The sequence below is a fragment of the Thermobia domestica genome, chromosome 2, assembly GCF_964235325.1.
Source record: "Thermobia domestica chromosome 2, izTheDome1.hap1.1, whole genome shotgun sequence".
Classification (NCBI taxonomy): domain Eukaryota; kingdom Metazoa; phylum Arthropoda; class Insecta; order Zygentoma; family Lepismatidae; genus Thermobia; species Thermobia domestica.
Genome location: NC_137455.1, coordinates 51,594,037 through 51,609,915, shown reverse-complemented (window position 1 = coordinate 51,609,915; position 15,879 = coordinate 51,594,037). Strand labels below are relative to the sequence as shown.

General features: G+C 36.1%; 1 protein-coding gene across 5 annotated transcripts in view; it reads left to right on the top strand.

Moving 5' to 3' along the window:
* LOC145672083 (aromatic-L-amino-acid decarboxylase-like) overlaps positions 1-15,879 on the top strand; it is a 99,721-nt gene that overhangs the window by 13,678 nt on the left and 70,164 nt on the right. The window contains exons 1-2 of one of the 5 annotated variants that reach the window (XM_081741355.1): positions 548-831; positions 1,696-1,779. The exons of 2 other annotated variants lie outside the window; for them this stretch is intronic. The gene's annotated coding sequence lies outside the window, so the exon portion shown is untranslated. Of the gene's footprint in view, positions 1-330; positions 385-547; positions 832-1,695; positions 1,780-11,338; positions 11,638-15,879 lie in introns of those variants that run through there. 2 more of the 5 variants (XM_081741372.1, XM_081741345.1) reach the window with 2 other exon arrangements.

Below are 15,879 nucleotides of genomic sequence, written 5' to 3'. Positions count from 1 at the left end.
TTACAATGAGGTATAGTTCATGTCCCTATGACAATTAAAAGGGATACTAGGGCCGCCAATGTTAAGGTCTACGATTTTCTTGAAATCCCTGTCGGTCCTGAAAAGGATGGCGAGGCTATGTGAGACGAGGGTTTACAGCTTAACGTGGAATCCGAACCACATGAGGTCCTGCCGGGAATTGAACGCGTGCCTCCCGTGCTAAACCGGTGAAAAGTGGAGAGAGACGATGTTTGTGTGTAGTGTAGAAGGAAGAAACCAAATACTGTTAACTTGGTAGACTCACTCACGAAATTATCAGAAGATTCGTCATTAACATTAGCGATAACAGTAAGGAGAGTGACCAAGTATTGATGCAGAACCTCTGGAGTGTAACGACTGATACGGGTAAGTATGTTTTTAGTTTTATTATTGCCTTTTCGTGCATATTTGTATACGCGGATGATATAGATGTACTAGACGGCGTGAACCCAATGTAAAAAATCGGGAGTATTTTAGAAAATCCGTCCTAAAGTGAAAGTAAATTATGACGAACCGGCAGCGTATACACAGAAACATAATGTGATAATAATGATATTCGCTAAGTGCATAATTTTAAGTATTTAAGCGTAGTTGTAAGAAAGAGGGATGACATCAAGAAAACAGATTAATTGCGGCGGACATTTAGTAATGCGAAACTAAGTGTGTTTGAGTTCATAATACATTCTATGAGTCTACGGGCAAACAAACTAAACCTAGGGGCATAAAAATTAAATTATCCATTATTAAATATCCATGCCATTTAGTCCTTGAGTACATGTTGTATTTAGTTATTTACAAGAATTGTGTCTGAAGGCAGTGTTGCCAACAAGCTGATACAAAAAGTCACTAAATAGGAGATGAAATGACTCCAATTTTGGGTGAAAAGTCGCTAAAAAAATTTTCGTGGAATTTTGCCTATATATATATATATATATATATATATATATATATATATATATATATATATATATATATATATATATATATATATATATGTGTGTGTGTGTGTGTGTGTGTGTGTGTGTCTGTGTGTGTGTGTGTATGTGTGTGTAATATACGAGATCAATTCAAGCCATAGTACTATCTACGCTACAGGAACGTATATGGAAGACTCATTTGTAACTAAAAATAATTTCCTTTTTATATATTTTTAACTTTATGTTCAATTTTGCTTCAACGAAATCAAAGATGAGTTTAGAAAAATGAACAAAATTAAATATCTAGAAAGAATCTTACTTCACTTCTACTCACGCTTTTACAGATAATCTGTTTGCTATCGGTAATGCATTATTTGTGCCTCTAAACATATGCTCTGTAAACTAAAGGACATTAAAAGCTGGAGTTGGTCCCCATTAGAAGGTAAGAGATAACAGCAATCAAAGCGAGAATATAGAGATAAATGTTATGTACCTTCCTAGCTCATCAACATCTACACTGAGTCAAATAAGGAAAAGGAAAATAAACATATATCTGAACTGTTTCGAGGTAATAGTATCTATTTTAGGACAAGTTGTTCGCAGCACAAAAGTCGCTAGATTTGTAAGTAAGTCGCCAAATCGTCATTCCAAAATCACCAAAAAAGTCGCCAATCGGAAAAATTATTTTATGTCGCTATCCTGGAAGGCGAATCCCCTATATTTAGCGACTTTTCCCCCAAATTAGCAACACTGTCTGAAGGGCGTAGGAGGCACTTTGAACACCTACTGTATTGAGAAGAAAGTGTCTCCCTTTTTTGAAGCCCGTATAGATTGCCAGCTACAGGTGAATATTTTTATAGTTTTTTTTTTTTTAATATATCAATTTATTATTTTATTGATAAATCACATTCCCCAACATGTGCGAGGATGAATTACACCTGTGGCAGTATTTATGCTGGAACATTGTTGGCAGTATTTATGCTGGAACATTGTTGGCAGTATTTATGCTGGAACATTGTTGCCAGTATGCGTTATTTTATTTTTAAAATGTTTTTTTTTTCGGTCAACTGTCAACGCTGCAAAATAACATGCAGTTTTTGTCAAATCTTACAAATATTGATGCGTATTAAACATTTACATTAAAATTTACTGTTATTAATTCTTTTTTCTGTTCCTTGCAATTCATCTTAAGAAATTTGCAAATTCTTTTTTTTTTAAATTATACTTATGGTTATTTAAATAATTACTAAAATTCAACGTTACGATTTGTCTCATTGGTTTTGTTCTTAAAAATATCTCCATAGACAACGTTAACTGCTGTCGCAGAAATCACGTCTATCATTCTTACTTCAAAAAATATACTCGATCAAAGTTTGGGTTGCATTTCTTTTGAGACATTCTGTACTTCTGTTGCTACACCACCTTATGTATCTTACTAGTATTGTCTTCCCCTATGCATCACAATCTAACAGTTCCGGAATTTCTTGTCTTCCCAGAGTTAATTTCAATGCGTTGTTAATTAGATAAGTATGATTTGATTTGATCGTGTTTTCGGTTGGGACTCTGTGCCTTTAGTATTATGTTAGACCAATATGCCACCAAAGTATAGTCAGTATTATCGCAAGAATGGGGAAATAAGAAGATATCAAGTAATTTTAATCATTCTCGTAAATGGCGGATTAAAACGCACTTGAAACATTTTATGTAAATTTTAAGTTAGTGCATTAAAGGTAGGAAAGATTTTGCTTACTTTATTATTAAATTTTGTTTCCTATAAATTTAGCTATATTTGTAAACAAGTTAACCATTTTGAGTTGATTATGAGTTTAACCCTGTTAGGATTTTTGGTAACTTTTGTTACCATGACGTAGTATCGTCTTTGACTGTTTATTAAGTTTCTATAATAGTCGGGGCGTTCAGAAATGATTGGCACTACAATTAATTTGTTTTCACAGGAACCATTTATTGAACAAACGATTATTTATTTTAGAGGTATTCCCCGGCAATGTCTATGCACTTTTGCCACCGTTCTGGAAGCTTCCTTATTTGTGTAGCAAACCATTCTTCGGGGTATCTCTCTGCCACTGGCGGACAAATGCGTGGAGTTCATCATTTGTGTTGAAATTTTTACCTCTCATGCCCTCTTTCATTGTGTCGAATAAAGCATAGTCGCTAGGAGCCAGATCCGGCGAATATGGAGGATGTGGCAGTACACTAAACCCTAGTTCATGCACTGTGGCAATTGCCTGGCGACTGACATGTGGCCATGCATTGTCGTGTTGGAGAAGAACGCCACGGCCCCATTTTCCTTGTCCGCGTTGTTGGATGCGTCGGCGGAGTCTATGCAGTGAATTGCAGTAGCTCTCACTGTCGATGGACGTATTGGGAGGGAGCCATTTCACCAGCAGTATTCCTTCCTAATCCCAGAAAACGGTCGCCATTTGTTTCCTCACGAATAGTCCCATCCTTGCCTTCTTGGGACGAGGGCTTCCGGTATGCCTCCATTCCATGGACTGGCGTTTCTTTTCTGGAGTCTCGTAGAGAAACCAAGTTTCGTCGATGGTGACCAGACGCTCAAAGAACTCGGTCGGATTTTCACTGTACTGTTGCATCAATTGCTGGCAAATCTCCACACGCTTTTGTTTCTGTGCAACGGTGAGGACATGAGGTACCCATTGTGCACACACCTTGTGCAGCTTCAAATCCTCATGAATGATAGTGTAGAGGGAACCCCGTGATAGACCTGTTTCTTTCTCTAGTTCATCAAACGTGATTCTCCTGTGCTCCATTATCAAATCATTCACTCTCGCGGCATTGCTTGGACTGTGTATAGTTGCAGGACGCCCAGTGCTTTTGTTTTTTGCAGCACTGTCTTTGCCTTCTTTGAATTCGGATACCCAACGAAACACGGATCTGCGACTTGGTGCTGTGTCCCCACATACGGCTAATAATCTGTTGTGGATGTCTGAAGTATTCACTCCTTTCCTCCAGAGAAACCACACTGTCCACCGTTGCCCATGTGTGTCTGCTTCCATGCTGTCTTTTCGCTGTGCACCAGCGTCCTGGCAAATTGGAACAACTGCTGCTACAATGTGCTACCTACGGAAAGAAACAAAACGATTTAGTGGGGTTTGATAGTACTATAGTCTATTTCAGCGTTTTCCAACCGGTGTGCCGCGAGGAAATCGAAACAAAATTATTAATTATATAGCAACCAAATTGCAAGATATAGGAAAAAATGTATATTTTTGTATTTCACATTACTATGAATTTCTACCATGGAAAAAATTACTGTAATTGTAATATATTATTCTACATCTATTACTGTGTAGCAGACAGTATTTCGGCTCATATACATTTCACGGTAAGCTGCTATGTTACGCTTCAATTGAGAGTTATATTAACACCGAGACATGGAAGCACTTGTACGATACGCGCCAAGTGAACGTTCGTAGAACACTCATTCGCACGTAAATGACAGAACAGCACTTTGTTCAACAGGTGTGTTTTGACTTTGACATATCGCAAGCTGTGTGATTGCAATAATATGCACCGGTTTTGGTTAAAACAGCAAAGTTAAAAGTACAAGACATTTGTTTGTTCGTTCGTTATTTAGTGATCTTCGTTCTTAGTGAAAGCTTGGATAGTTTTCGAAAAAGAAAACGTATTTTAAAAAATCTGAGTCCTATATTTCATTACAATTGTTTTCTATTTTAAAATTAGAATAAAAAATAAGCATAATGAATTAGCATAGGAGAAAACCAGTGATCGAGCTTTCATCTCTGTGAGATCAGTAATCACTGAAAAAAAATTACACTGGTATTTTATATTTGCAAATAATAATAATAATAATAATAATAATAATAATAATAATAATAATAATAATAATAATAATAATAATAATAATATCTATGAATGTGCCGCGAGAATTCAAGTTACACCCGTAGTATGTCGCAAGTTGAAAAAGGTTGGGAAACGCTGGTCTATCAATGCATACATCAACAAACATTTCCAACTGCTACTTGGCACCAGTTATAGGGGAGTACCAATCATTATTGAACGAACTAAATAGGTATTTAAGCTGTTTTTTTTTCTTCATTGGTGAAGTCAAAGATGGACCAAAGAACACCCCAGACGCATTTTGGAACCGGATGGTCAACTTAGCGGCGCCAAGTGCGGGCGGAGGAGCGTGACTTTTTTTATTTTTTCTTAATGCAAGTTTCAAAAAAAATTCACGCCTTTAGTTTTCACGATATCAGACTGGAACTTTGCATATGGATTGCGTGTTCTTTCGGGTATTTATCATTTTTTTTTCTGAGATCCCCATGTGAAACCAGATCGGGGCAGGAGGGGCGCAAGTGTTCCGAGGGGATGGTTTTTAATAAAAAATGCCGTTTTTTCCCGATTTTTCAGGTTCAGATAATTGATACGTACATTGTTATACAAAGAAAATAACGTTTGAACCATGACTCTAGGTCAAATAGTAATGACACAGTAAATTTAATATATATATATATATATATATATATATATATATATATATATATATATATATATATATATATATATATATATATATATATATATATATATATGTGTGTGTGTGTGTGTGTGTGTGTGTGTGTGTGTGTAGAGAGAGAGAGAGAGAGCCTAAATTCACACTTTCAACATTTTTTTCGCCCTTTGTTTTCAAGATACAAGATTACAATTTTGCACACCTATTATGTATATAACAAAGTATTTTCAGAAAAAAAAAACTTCAGATCCCTATGTCAACTCAGGGCTGGGCCAGAGGGGCAAAGTGTTTTGGTTGGATTTTCAAAAATATTTCTAGGTTTTGACCTAATTTTCCGATTCAGGTGTATGATACGGACATGTGAGTGATACCGTTGGAAATGGCTCGTTATACTGAAGAAAATGACGTTTCAACCATAACTCTGGATTAAATAGGAATGACGCAGTACATTTTTGAGATGTTATATATATATATATATATATATATATATATATATATATATATATATATATATATATATATATATATATATATATATATATATATATATAATATGAAAAAATGGGTCACATTTAGACTTTCAAAGATTTCTTCTGGCTCCAGTTTTCAAAATACTATAAGAATGCAATTTCGTACACATATTATATACATAACAACGTATATTTTTGAAAAAATCGCATCCTACGTGAACCCAGGCCGAGCCAGAGAGAGACAAAAATTTTGAATTTTTTCTTCAAAAAATCTGTTTTTTCTTCGATTTTCCGTTTTTGGTATATAATACGGACAAGCGAGTGGTACCATTGGAAAGTATGATCTATCCTGAAGAAAACGAGGTATGAACCATGATCCTACGATAAACAGCAAAGAAGCAGCAACTATTTGAGTGAAAGTCTAAAATTTACCTCAAAAAATGGAAATCCTAAAAGGGTTAACGTCTTTTTCAGCAGCGAGGCTATATGAGACAGGACCTACTGATTAACGTGGAATTCGAACAACATGAGCTCCCGCCAGGAAAGTTAACCATTTTTAGCTAGATTCTGTGTGTGATTTAGCGACTTTCGAAGGAAACGTGTTGGCAACACAATTGTCACATCATGAGTACGAGGGTCACTACGAAAGTTTTGAGATGTGAAATAACTTACATACTTAAAATCAATTTAACACTTACATTTTCTCAAAGTATTCACCATTACACTGTACACACTTTTGCATCTTCGAAAATCACTTTTGGAAGCAGTGTTGCTAGTCTTTTTCTTCAAGTGTTGAAAGTTCATTCTCGTAAGCCACTACAGCTTCTTCAGGGCTGCAAAATCTCTTCCCACGCATGCGATCTTTGATCCTGGGGAACAGAAAAAAATCACACGGGGCCAGGTCAGGACTATACGGCGGATGAGTCATGTTTGACCTTCGTAGATTCTTAAAACTGAATTGTGTGGTTGGCCGTGTGTGCGGATGCGTTGTTATGATGAAGCAGGATCCCACGCAATCCAGCTCTTGGACGCCGTTCCCGAAGCTTCTGGAACCAGGGTTGAATTCAGGGGGTAGCCCGGGGGGGAATGCCCCCCCCCCGAAGAAAATTCATTCCCCCCCGGAGAAACAAAAAAATTCAGTCAGAAAATGTAGAAATTACTTCACCCAATTATTTGATTTTCTTTCCGTGCACGTGCAGACGAAATCCGATCTCTCAATATACATATAAATGACGCAGACCCATTCTATATAAATATTAAACATGTAACATCTAAGACAGAATACCAAATAGTCAATAAAACTTGTATTTCTTAACGCTATGACCGAGTTTGGCAGAACATGAAATTAACTGTTGAAGAAAGGTTTGTATTTTAGTAGGTGCTATACTCTCGCCCTATATTATATATCAGTAAATAGCACTAGCACAGATTGAGATAGGAAAGGAAAGATAGGGAAGATCTTTCGATCATTCCATAGGATCTCTGATGTCAGCAGACTTCAATTCTTGAAAATGCACAGTTCTTGCATTTTTGAAATAGAACACCTAAATCCTATTTCTCGCATCGGAAGTAACAGACGTAAATGTGATTTACGTTTGTTAAAGTAAACACACCTGTCTTTAATTAAAAATAAGTCAGTTAAAGGGTGAGATTCAGAGGGCGTCATTTAGAGGGATCAGGGAGGATCAGTTATCCCTCCTGGGTTAGATATTTATATAGAATTTATCAATATGATAGTTGTATATAAGTGAAAGATCGCTATTGAAGGTGATGAAGATTCTGCTCAATGCCGTTTTATGGGGGAGGGGCAAGCGGGGCGATGGCCCCGGGCGCCGAAGTAAGGGGCGCAAAATTCGGGGAAAAAAGAAAAGAAAAGAAGGAAAGAAAAACAGAGGAATGAAACACATGTGCACAATTGATGTGTATGCATGATGTCTCAACACCAGTAACAATGTCAGAGACGCGTCGAGAATTGCCTCCATCAAATCTTGCAATCTTTTCTTCACACCATTCCACACGCATGCGCTTGTGATGTTCAGTCAAAGTGTGAGGCTCCCAACGAGATGAAACCTTCCTGAGCCGAAGATGATAATGAAGAATTTTTGTTACTGCTGGCGATCCAATGTTCTCTGTAGATTCAATGTCCTTGAAAGTTGTTCGAAGATTTTCTCGAATCATTTGTTCCATAGCGGCAATGTTTTCATCTGACACAGCTGTTGCCGGGCATCCAGCTTTCTCTTCATCTTTAAGCGATGTCCGGCCTCTTCTGAATTCCCCAAACCACCGAAAAATTGTAGCACGGGAAGGAGCAAGGTCTCCAAATGCCCCCTGCAAACGGTCAAGACTTTGTGTCTCGTTCAAACCACTTTTGAAATCGTAAAGGATCATTGCCCGAAAATGTTTCCTTTCGAGCTCCATTTTAGACAGCCGAATACTGCTCACATCAACAAACAAGTGAAGGCGATACGCCCACGCCGATAAGCCAGGCGAGTTGAAACTTGCTTCGCTTCTTAGCTCTGGATACCACTACCGAACACAATTGTTGGAATTCAAATACTGTGCCACAACAATGCGTATCTCAAAACTTTCGTAGTGACCCTCGTATTGGCTGATGCATCCACTATAACTACCCTCTCTAACGAAAGGGTAGTTGCACAGGAAGCTTCAATGCAATAGAGATCTATAATCTATATCGAGATCTATATAAATTTTATTTTTAATTGAGATATATAATCTTTCAAAGACAACAATGTTAATTTCATTCCCCTTTTCTGCAGGAGATTCAGAACAAACTTTGTTATCAATGTTTATAACAGTGTATTTCTTTCTTCTATTTGATGTATAAGAACATCTGTTTATAAGAGGACCGGACGAGGCACGTGTAGCTTTTGCTTATCATTTCAAGCCACTTATCATGTTTTAATGCTCTGATGCTTTATCGATACTGATTGTATATCAATGTGAATTGTATGTGTGCTGTAAATACCCATTCTATTCCCAACTCGTGTCATCCGTTGCAACTCCAATATCATCTTACAACCCTCGTCTATATACAGGGTGTCCAATATACAATGCAACCCGGAGTTTGGGATAGTAGAACTTTTGAACCGGAAGCGTAGGCTACATAAATAATAGTTATACCAAATGAAACCTTGTTCATGCATATATTTTTAAACTAAGAAGCAACGATTGAAGTACACTATAAACCACACAGTGTTGCCAAATGTAACCGAAGGTGTAAATTTTTTTTTTTTTTTTTTTTTTTTACAAGACACGTAAATTGACTCGTAACTCATACATATAGATGTTCTGTCGTTAATTTTTAGTTTGCATGGTTGGAGTAGCTTGGAAAATATGGAAAAAAAGAATTTTACATTTCCACCGATAACTAATTGGATGAGGCCTCTGAAAGCGGTTACTGGGAAAACGTGGTTTTCATAAATTAACATTCTGAATTGGCAACAGTGCTGATGTTTCAGTGCATCAAAAGGTGTGTTAAGGATCTGTCTACATTATGCAATTCCTGAAAACAATGAAAAACAAACTTTAAAATGGTCGTGATAAAACTCTTAGTTACATGCACCCGGAAACATTGCTATTCATCACGAACTGAACTGTCAGTTCTATGGCAGTTTCTGGAAGTGCCCCCTTTTTGATTCAATGAATAGAAAATTGTGTACCAAGTTTTGTATTGATAGTCGAAATAGATATGAGGGAAAATCTTGTATATCAATACAGGCATTCCCTCACACCTATGCTGTCCTTAATGCAAAATTTGGTACACAATTTTCTATCCCCTATAGTATTTTTGAAGATACATTCAAATTGTGTGTTTTTACCCGGGGCCACTCCAGAGGGGTCCAAAGTTGATGGGAGGGATTTCTGGAGGTAATTTTCCCGACATTCTTCCATTTTTCCCTGTTCAAGTACTTTATGGGCCTCAAAACATAACACTTCTGGAAAGCTTATTTCATGCTGAAGAGAATGACCTATAAACCATGACTTTCCAATGAACAATGTTGATGCAATAGCTACAGTATTTCACTGCGAGTCTACGATTTTCTTTATACTAACAGAGTTAATGAGCCCCAGCAGGCACGTAGCCAAGGGGTGAGGGGGTCCTGACCCCCCTCTTCGAGACCAGAAATTTTAAAAATTAAGGAAGGATGAAACAAAATAAAATGAGGAAAATAAGGATCAGCGTTAAAAATAAACTACAGGAAGCTTTTGGTTACTCTTTCTTATGAGGAAATTTGTATTACTTGCAATACGTGGTTGCGAGGTGAGCGATATATCCTGGAAGAGTCAGGGAATTTGAAATTTCTAGAAAATTGCGGAATTCTCAGAATTTCTGCTACTAGTCAGGGAGATTTCAAGCTTCCGAAAGCATAGTACCGTTGTGTAACAGCGTGGACATTTTTTATCATAATTTTTCGTCATCGCATCCTTGTAATATCAAACATGTTATTTCAAAAACAATTTTCTACTACTCCTTTAACCTGTCATTTGAAACAGCCAGTAGTTGACGGAATAATAAAAACAAAAATATATGTGGAAAGATAGTTCTGTTAACATTTGTTTCAACAAAAAAAAAAAAAGGAACGCGGATATTGCAAAATATTTTACAAGACATTGTTGAGTACGTACTTTTTATAATAGTGAATATGTACTTTTTATAATAGTTGAGGTCATAATGAAAGGAAAATTGTTATATTTGAATAAACAGAGGAAGGATGTAAATATTCTATAATCTTTTTCAATACTTTTTTTTTATTATTTTACTCGAGACTTCTTTATAGTCTATTAAAATACTTACCAACATATCCTCACAAACCAATATATGTTGATAGTAAAGTAGTTTAGATTGATCGAGCTCCTGGGCCTTCAGAATTTCATGTCACGCCCCCACCCCCGTTACGAAATCCTGGCTAAACGAACCAATATATGTTCCAGTAACATTGTTTACAATGATCGAGCCCCTGGTGTGATGACCACAGTATTTCATGTCACGGACCCTCCCCCTTCACGCAATCCTGGCTACGTGCCTGGCCCCAGGGACTTATTACGTTGTCCATGGCACCTAATTTTTTGTGCATCAACATATCTTTGTTATGTTTATCGAATGGACTAGGTTTGATTTGAAAATCCGGATGATAGGTTCATGTCCCTTCAGATGTTGTCAGTAATTCAGATAAATGTAATAAACTTTTTTAAAATATGTATGGCTACTATTGAAACTTATAATTAACTCTTTAGATATATTTGCACACATCTATACTTCGGCATGCGGGGTGAAAGGTGGAAAGATGAATATCAAAATTCATGTTTATCAGGTCACGTGCTTGAGCGTGGTGGGGGGAAATACTTGTTTTGATCTATTATCAGCCTATCTGGAATGAATCATAGTTTCTGTTCCTATGATTTTCATCAAAATTACCGGAGAAAATAAGCATGGTTAAGAGTAATATTTGGATAAGATATTACATTATCATCAAATTCAACTACGTTAGATAAGTTATTATTATTTAGTGATAAAAAAAAGGAACAATAGTAATTTTTAAAAAAATCTCTATAAAGTGAGATCCCATTCATTGCAGTTATTGTTAACTCGTTACTTCGAAATTCGTCTAGTGTGTCTGAAGTAAAGCAGAAACAAGAAATTTGAAAAATAATAACGACTACCAGCAGGCAGGAGCACAAGAGGTCGAATCGTCAGGTAGGCAGACTACACTTTGCATCATACAGTATGCCTAATATTTTATTTCTAATTTTTCTTTTAAAACAATGTTTTTTCTTTCGTAATTGATATATTTATAACTGTAGGGTCTATAAGCTGAAAAATGTATTAAAGTGCGAGTACTTTAGCATAAATTTGTAGTATAAAATGATATAAACACTTTCTTGTATTAAACATTCACTATAAGACTGACAAATTGCTGCATGAATTGCAGTAATTGAAAGCAAAATACGAACATACAGCATAACAATCAGTCAAATTTAGATTTAAAGAATGGTACAGGATGATGACAGACATTCATTTTTTTTTTTTTTTTTTTTTTTAATAGTAAACCATGTCAATATTCAATTTCATTGACTTTGCAAAGTTTGTGCTCTGCTCTGTTTGTGAAGGAGAACATAATACACTTCAAATAGTTGAGCAATCGTTTTGTGATTCAAACTCACTCAAGAACAGTTTCATTTTTAAATATTAGACTTCAACACTAGAGTGATTTTATTTCCCCCGTACAAGTCTGACACGGGTTCTTGAACAATTTGTCTGGTCCCCTAAAAATGTATTTACTGTCTTGGTGAAACTGCAGTCCAATGATATAGCAAAGCGGACTGTGTTGTCATTTATTATTATTGCGGTACCTTCGGGTTTTTCAATTATCATCAGGACTCGAACCTAATACTACTCATTTTACAGAGTAATGACATACTTGGAGATTATTTTACTATGCATAGCGAGAGGTTAACTTGTTCGAAAACTACCTACGATACCTTAATTTATCAGATTCCAGTTGGTAAATACAAGAAGAAAACGATTTCAATTTTATGAAAATCAAGTTTTCGTATCTTAGTGACCACTTAATATTGTAAAAATGGATGTTTGTGTACTTGTATGTGTGTGACTGAAAACATTGTAACAATAAACCTACCTCTTTGACCTGGGATTTGTGGTTGCTTGTAATAGAGGTCTGCACGGCCCGGAATTTTTAGCCAGGGCCCGACCCGGCCCGTGAATTTATAGTGTGAGGCCCGACCCGAATCCCAAATATGTTTTAGCATTTAGGCCCGAGCTTGTGTGATAATCAAATGGGCCCGAAATAAGCCCGAATTATAGAAACTTAGTAATTAAGGTATATTGTATTTCTACAGTAATTCAAGGTTTCATTTTGTAGTTGTGCTTTAAAAGGTCTCCACAATGAGCGGTCCAATAAATATCGTTGTACAGTATATTTACAAAGTTAGGCCCGAAAAGGCCCGAGAAATATGATTGTATATTTAAAAATTTACGGCCCGGGCCCGAAGTGCTATGTACTTTGTAGGCCCGAGCCCGGCCCGGGGGGTCCTACCTTGAAAACTGGAAGACCTTGGTTTCAACCACTGCACTATTAAGTTTTTGCTGAACGATAGAGTTTATTTTCCACTAGCCTAGTACGGCTAGGTTATAATTATTCTTACAAACTTGATTTGATCCTAGACACGCTCTAGTAATTAATTCAAGTTCTCGACGATTGAGTGTTTTTTCTCCATTTAAATCACTATCAAACTATGTATCGTTCTATTACGGTCACTGTCGCTCGATCGCCATCTTGAAATCATGGATGTTTTATACAATTATTTTTGTTGAAATCAGGCAACCAATGAATGACGGTGTTCTTGGTGAACCACGTAATTTTCCAAGAAGTTTGGAAAATGTGTGAAACGGAAATTTTGTCTGTGGTGAAGATTTGTCTACTCAAGCAGCATAGAAACTTATCAGAATAACAGACACGAGTTGGATACAGATCGTAGAAAGAGAGTCAGTTTAGTTTGATTATCAGGGTATCAGCGGAGAATTGGATAATAAATTGACTTTCTATTTTTGACTAACTTCAACTGCAAGCATTGGATAGGTTAGGTTCGGAATTAGATTTCTAGGCTTTCGGTAGTTATGGCCATTGAGGGATGACTCGTCATACTGCTCGGGAAATTTGGGTGTAAGAAAGGACTGAAAGAAAGGAAGGGAGAAGCCAGGGACTATTTATTATATTAGGTATCATTTTTTCGGCATTTGCCTGGTGTAAACAAGAAAAACCCAGGAAAATCTCACTCAAGGTGGCTGGCCTGAAAAAAATTTTACACTTTCCGACTCAGTGATCCCACCGTTAATCGAACCCGGGATCTTTGGTACGAAAAGTGAAACCATTAGCGACTACACTACGAAGGGGCACTGTACGTATCGGAGACTGTATTAAATCCTAAATAAGCAAATTTCATAATAGTATGCCAAAAATCGAATAATTTTTAAGGTTATCGTTAAACACACACACACACACACACACACACAGACACACACACACACACATATATATATATATATATATATATATATATATATATATATATATATATATATATATATATATATATATATATATAATAAACCGGATAGGATATTCACTTTACTTAGGAAAGTATGTTTATTCTTGACTCATTTAATATCAAGCACTCAGGATTATAGGTAAACAAAAACAAAAACAAAAAAAATACAGAATATTCCTCAAAACCAAATAAATTTTATAAGCGTTATCGTGGAACTCTTTTTAATAATAATAATAATAATAATAATAATAATAATAATAATAATAATAATAATAATAATAATAATAATAATAATAATAATAATAATAATAATAATAATAGGATTAATCTATTCATTTATTGTTTACTGACTTCTACTTCATCCAGAGTGATGATGTTTGCTTTAGCACGTGCAAAGAAAATGTTATAGATTTAATTACGTTAGTAATCAAAAAATACGATTGTGTACATGGGCACCCGCTGCGGAGGGCAATTGCCCTCCCCAAGAGTTTCGAAATACATGTCAAAACATATTAGATTTGCTTGCTCACACATACACTATTTAACATTTACTGTAGTTAAGGTGAGGGAATGGGGGGAGAAAAGAATAATTTTAGATATTATTAAGAAGAGGAAGAGAAACTGGTTAGGACGTTGACTAAGAAGCAACAGTATCAGGAGGAACGTTTCAGAGGGTATGGTGGGAGAAAAGAGAGGGGAGGGCGAAGGAGACTACAATTTATGGACGATATCAAAACAGGGAAATCGTACGTGAGAATAAAGAGGTTAGCGTAAGACGTGGAGCATGGAAGCTTCTCAGTTGCAGCAAGTGACCTGCCAATAATCCGATGATGATGATGATGATGACTAGTTAATAAAGTTATGCAATGCGTATCAATAATACCGATAATTGTTTTCATTAAAGTATCACATCTACACTGTAAAAAATTAGGTGTTGAAACAACAGGAAATGACTACCACTTTAGCGTCAGCATTAAGCATATCGCCTTCCGAGCGTATCAGAAATAACTCGCTACTACCTGAGAGAATTTGCATTGGTATTTATCGTTTGAAATGAGCAAAACTTTGCGAAATATATGTGGCACTTATGCCAAGTAACGAATAATAATCTATGTTTTCTGGAATCGATCACAATAATATTGTTGTAAACCTGTGAATCGTCTGACATAGGCAACAGTTCTGCCATCTTCTGTTCATACGTGCAAAGACACAAGAATAACAGATAAAGAAAACAGATGGAAGCAGTGCTGTATGTGTAACTGTTGTCAGATGATTCACAGGTTTACAACAATATTATTGTGACCGACTACAGAAAACAGAATGTTATTATTTACTTGCCATAAATGCGAAATATATTACAATAAATATATTACAATGCGAAATATATTACATACCAAACAATAAAAAACAATGCAAATATTCACAGCCAGTAACGGCGTATTTCTGATATACTCTAAGGCGGTGTGCTTGGTGTTGAATTGACACACCAGTATCACGCTAAAGTGGTAGTCATCTTGTGTTGTTTCAACACCTCATTTTTTGCTGTGTATCAAGGTGTTTTATATTCCCGACTTCGCTTTTGTGTCGTTCTTTCTCCCCTCTCCCATGGAAAAAAATTGCAGGCGTTTCTGATTGTGTATGTATATGTTGCGACTACGTATATATGTATAAGGTGTGTCACGTGCAATATGCGTGATTATAAAGACGAATTAAAATTGAAATCAATATATGCCATATTCCATTGTAATCAAACATTAATTATTCAGGAAAATTATTGTGGAACAAATATATATAAACATGTTGTGCCAAACAGCAACGCAAATCTGTCTTCAACATTGGAGGGGACGGGTAAGACCGTTCCCGTATTTTT